Genomic DNA, 5,965 nt, shown 5'->3' on the forward strand with positions numbered 1-5,965 from the left:
TATTTCATCATATGATGCACCTTGGTTGACTGAACTGTTCTTCTACAAGTCATTTAGACCAGGGGTCAGCAAACTTTTTCTTAAAGGACCAGAGAGCAATATTTTAGTCTCTGGTGTCATATTAGGAAAGGAGGCATAAACAGTGTGCACACAGGTGTGGCTGTGCTTCACAACTCCACTTACACAAATAGGAGAAGGGCTGAACTTGATCCATGGGCCATAGTTTGCTGAGCCCCAGTTTAGACTGTTTCTAATACTTGCTATGATTCTTTTTAAGTGCTGCTAATGAACATCTTTATGAAAAAGTCCTTACATATATGTTAGCTTCTCTCTTAGGAAAGAGCCCTACAAACAGAGTCAATGGGAAAAAGCCCAGCCATTTCCAAGGTCTGTGACACACACTCCGGGGTGTGGCTGGACGCAGCTTCTGAACAGCTACCTGACCCTGACTCGGCACACCTGGAACCAGCCTTCCTGTATTTGGAAGCACACACCACCATGTTCAGCTCCCCCGAGCTGCCTTCGTTCCTCCAGATTCTTCAGGCCCTTGACACTTGGCAATCAAGCCCATCTATTTCCTGCTGAAATTGTCCACCAGTATGTGTGTGTGACCTTTGCCTTCTTGACCCGATGGGCTAATTGGCCCAGACATGCAGACTAAGCACACGCTCTTATTTCAGCTCCTTCTGGAAACCCCACTAAGATGACAGCAAAAGGATTTTTTATTGCACAAAACCATCGAGAGATGATAAAACGTGGGGGGCTTGAACACAGATGGATGAATAGCAGCTGACTTGGGAGACGAGACACTGAATCTTTTCCATTTTTTTGTTTTATTTATTTACTTTTTGGAGGGAGAGATAATTAGGTTTATTTATTTATCTTAATGGCAATACCGGGGATTGAACCCAGGACCTCGTACATGCTAAGCATGTGCTCTACCACGAGCTATACCCTCCCTCGAGACACTGAATCTTAAGCCCCAAAATGCTAAGAAAGAGATGTCAGAAAGGGAGAGAACAGATTGTAAATGGTGACTTCAGGAAGTTTGACATTTTAATAGTACGAGTTCCAGAAAGAGAGAAAACACATGCAGGGTGTGTGTGTGTTGGTAGTGGTGGGGAGTCATTAAGAAAGTAATTCAAGTGAATTTCCCCGAGGGACTGAAGGATATGCATCCCCAAGGTCAAAGCATCCATGAAGGGTCAGCCCAACAGATGAAAATCCCCCACCCAAGGCTCCTCTCCGGGCACAAGGACCATCCTAGGACACCCATTCTCTTGTTCCTGGGAGGTGTCCATCCTCCAGCTCCTGCTGGGTAAGATTAAGGGATCAACAGGTATTTCTAGCAGATTTGTCACTAAGATTTTAGTTCATTCAACTTATGCGGTTTTGAAAGGAGTTCTAAGGATGCTAGATTATTATATTCTCAATGTAAAAGCAATATACACTCACTACAGAAAACATGGAAATTTCAAAAAAGTATAAAGAAGAAAAGGCATCAGCTTTGATTGAACAACTCTGAACTCTGTAATCATTTTGTTTTGGTTCCTTCTTGTGTGGGCTTTTTTTTTTTTTTAAGTATTATCTACTCATCCTTTTATAATGTTTATTATTAAACAAATAAAACTAAAACCATTCTTTGGGGGAGGGTATAGCTCAGTGGTAGAGTGCATGCTTAGCATGCAAGAGGTCCTGGGTTCAATCCCCAGCACCTCCATTAATAAATAAATAAACCTAATTACCTCTTACCCTTCAAAATAAGTAAGTGAAAAACAAACAAACAAACACCTAACACGTTAAAAAAAAAAAAAAAACTTGCTGCGTGGTATCTGGTAGTGTGGAGATACAGCTGTTGATTTAACCCCTCCCCTATGGACTGACATTTAGGGTATTTCCAATTTTCCACTATCCTAAACAATGTAACACTGAAAATCTTTGTACACCCCTTTCATTGCATGTGGGCCATTCGTTCCCTAAGGCAGATTCTGAGAAATAAAAAAATAAATAAAAATAAAAATTAAAAAAAAACTAAAACCATTCTTATATATAGCTTCATATTCTCGCTTACTTATATTGTATTATATAAGGAGCATTTTCTTATCACTAAAATTTTCAAAACTGTTTTAATGATTGCACAACATTCTCATTTATAGTATAATTTCTATAACTAACTTCTACTTTTAGACATTTGAGCTGCTGCTTTTCACTGTTCTAAATAGCCCTGTGATGGAATCCTTCACATAAACATCTCTGATTATTTCCTTAAATTGATTTCCAAACATGGGATTACTGGATCAAAGGTTATGTTTAGATTTAATGGAATTTGCTACACAATGCCTGCTTGTGTTCTAGACCCGCGCTGTCCAATATAGTTGCCACTAACCCCACGTAGTTAGTTACATTGAAATTTAAATGCAATTTAAGAATCACTTTCAGGGAGAGGTTAGAGCTCAGGGGTAGAGGGCATGCTTAGCATGCACGAGGTCTTGGTTGAGTTCAATCCCCAGTACCTCCATTTAAAAAAAAATTTTTAAATAAATACAATAAATAAAAATATAATTACCTCCCCATACCCCCTGTCAAGAAAAACCCCACCTACATTAAAAATCACTTTCTCTGCTGCATTGGCCACTAACTTTGTCCTCAACAGCCACATGTGGCTTGTGGCTACCACATTGGACAGTGCAGACCAAGGACACGTCTACCATTTCAGAGGACTCTGGTGGACAGTGCTGTTTTAGAGAAGCCACACTTTCTGCACCTCCATAATCAGTCTGTTTCTTTACCAGCAATGGAGTATTGTTCAAGCTTCATCCATTTGATAGGGAAAAAGAGTCTCAGTTTAATTTTTGGTTATTTCTAATTAGTTAACCGTTTTATTTCTAATTAGTTAACCGTTTTGTCAGCAGCCGTACTCCTCTGGGAATTGCCTCGTTTTGCTGGGCTCCATGTTCTCCTAGACATGCTGGGAAGATGCCCCGAAGGAGCTGGCTGTCATGTTCTCGTCTCCACGGCCCCGCCCCAGCCCAGAGCAGGTGACGCTCCACTGTGAAAATGTGGAAATATCCTCTCCGAATGATGACAGCTGTCACACTTGGGGTTCCCGTGGCCTGCCTTCCTGTTTCTTTCCTCTGGTGCCGAGTGTTTGTGTTGGTTTCCCACCATCTCACTTTGGCTCAGTGACGATACGGCCGGGACCACCTCTCGGGGTGTGCCCGCACTCCCACCCTGTCCTCCCGCCAGAGTCACCCCACAGGGCCCTCTGCCCGGCTGGTACCCACTGAACACCATTTGGTGAAATGTTACACTCCTGAGAAGGGCAGGAAGGAAAAGTGAAAAAACAGCTAATTTTACTTCTGATGGAACGTTTGGTTCCAGTAGTGGCGCCTCTGTAAGTTTCTGTTAAATATTTGCCCCCACAGCAAACACGGTCCTGGAAAACACTCTGTTGGTAGACACGATTTATTTCCCAGCTTCCCTCTCATGACTGACGACAGTGAAACAGGGGAGCAAAGGCTGTCACAAACGTCTGAACGATGTGCCAGGCAAACAAGGGTCCACGCTGCAGTCCCTTCGCTTGCTTTCTTCTCTGGCGGCAGGAAAAGCAAGTCCACAGAACGGTTCAAGGGTGAGGAGGAGGGAGGCCCTGCAGACCCCGTCAGAGCCTAAAAATGCTGCCTTCCATAGGCAATGCAGACTGAACGCTGGATAAAAGCACCCTGGCCTTCTTACCCCCCCAGTGAGGCCAGCAATGACCCTATGAGGTAAAGCTGACCCAGAAAACACATTTGTAGGCATTTTTCTTCAAAGACAACAAGAATGGACACATTTTAACCTCAAACAAGATGGGGTGGGGGCAGCCGATGGGAAGCGCTGGCACCTAGCGCCACCTTGTGGTGGTGCATCCAAATCCCGGGCCCTTTCAAAGGCCCCCATGTTAAATACGACGGAAGAGAAGTTTGGGTTAAAAATCACAGGAGAGGTTGTTTTCTTGAGGAATACCATCGAACAGAAGGAGCTAGCACCTGACGGTAACCGTGCAGTAAGCAGAGCGCTCGGTGAACGGCGGCAGCGGCCTGTGCTGTGGTGGCAGGACCTTGGTCTTGGAAACGTGAAGCCCGGGGCTCAGGAAAGTTGGCTACACGTCTGGGGCGAGTCCTGGACTTGAGCCCAGATGTTCATATTCCAAACAGCGTAACATAATTAGCGGTGTTGGATGGAGTATATATCAAAAACTCGGCAGGAACCCGTGGTACCACAGAGCATGGTGCACGGTCTACGCCATGTGGCATCCTGTGCGCTAGACTGCGTGTCAGCATATACACCACGCTACAGAGCACGGCGGTACTTCCGCTGCTTTCTGCAGTACTGGAAACCGGTACTCACTACCTTTCCGGGGCTGTTTTCTGTCTGGGAAGACAAGGCTATATTGGTGGACTCTGTACTCTACGATGTAGCAAATCCTGTCAGAGTTTTGCGACTAAATCAGCCGTGGCCTTGCTTTCCCAGACTCCCGGGGCCCCCAACCCAGAGAAGACCCTCTCCTCTGTCTTCATCTGGGCACAGTGATGGCGACACCACCCTGCTCCCCACTGTCTACTTTAAATGTCCAGTTTTTAATCCAGCTCAGCCACTAGGAGCCAAGTGACACTGGGCAGACCTGGTGGAGCACAGTGAAAGGACCTCTGTGGAGGCTGCTGAGCAGCCTTCTGGGCTGAAGCTGGCTGTGGGTTCATGGGGGAGGTGCTGAGAGCAAAGAGCCCGGGGCGGGATGTGGGGCCTGGGGCTGGTCGTGGCTCTCCCCTAACCAACTGCTCTGGGGCTGGGCTTGCCCCTCACTCAGTGAGGAGGCCTGTGAGCCCACACCCCCCACCCCGCCCCCACCCCAGGGCCACCTTCTGTACAGGTTGGTTTCAACAGACAACTCTGTTCTATTCCTTATCAGATTTGTTCTCACCTGGGACAGCCATCTTCCAGCCTTAAAAAGAAGGGGGAAGAATAAGTAAAGCAACAGACCAACGGGAGACAGGGGGTTCCTCTTGCTTCCCTGGACCTTGAGACACCCCCTCAAGAAGTCAGGGACAGACGGCAGGAGGACACCCAGCGAGCGTGCTGAGCCCACCACCTGTCCCTCTCCCCTCCAGGAGCCGGGGACGTAAGGCCATGACTGCTCCCCAGCCCCTCCGCGTGGGGACCATCCCCCTTCTGACGCGGTGGGTTTGAGCGCCCTAGCTGGCCGCATGTGCAGTCCAGACAACTCTGAAGACAGACGTTCTCATAAACAGCTTTTGCAAGAAGGGAAACATAAAGGCTTACAGGATTAACTTTTGTCAGCAGAGCAAAGGAACTCTGATTTTATATTCTATAGAAAAAGTCTTTATATGGGAATGCCTGGGGAACAGGTCCGTGGACCAATTTCAGGATTTCTCGTGGTCCACTGCAACACTAGCCATGTGGTCACTACCTCCGAGCCACTGCCTCCTCATTTCCCAGTGGGGGTTGGGACAGTCCGTCCGCTGTCTTCCTGGAAACACTGCATCGGGAGGATGGGGACAGGTGATGGCCTTCCCCTCTCTCCATCGGGGCAGGGTGGCCACAAACTGGCCCAATTACAGAGACTCTCAAGAATGAGGTAGGGAGCTACAGGGCATTCTTGAGAGACCACAAGTGGCACCTGAGGAATACTGGTCTTGAAGGGCACATGAATGAGCGGAAGCAGAGAAAAATGGGCAAATATGAGACAATGGGAAGAGAAGTAAAGAGAACAATCCTTCAGGCTAACAATACACATGGATGTGCTATTTTCGTCTGTTTGGCCTCATTTTCTGCAGGGCTGTCTGACGTGCTGCCGGGAGGCCCACTCACAGAGTAACAAATGCTGAGGATCTAAGTGCCAGGGCCCTACGCTGTCCTCTGTGGAATCTCACACAAACCAGCTAAAATATGTTATGCCATAAAACTA

Source organism: Camelus dromedarius, chromosome 2 (assembly GCF_036321535.1).
Source record: "Camelus dromedarius isolate mCamDro1 chromosome 2, mCamDro1.pat, whole genome shotgun sequence".
NCBI classification, from domain to species: domain Eukaryota; kingdom Metazoa; phylum Chordata; class Mammalia; order Artiodactyla; family Camelidae; genus Camelus; species Camelus dromedarius.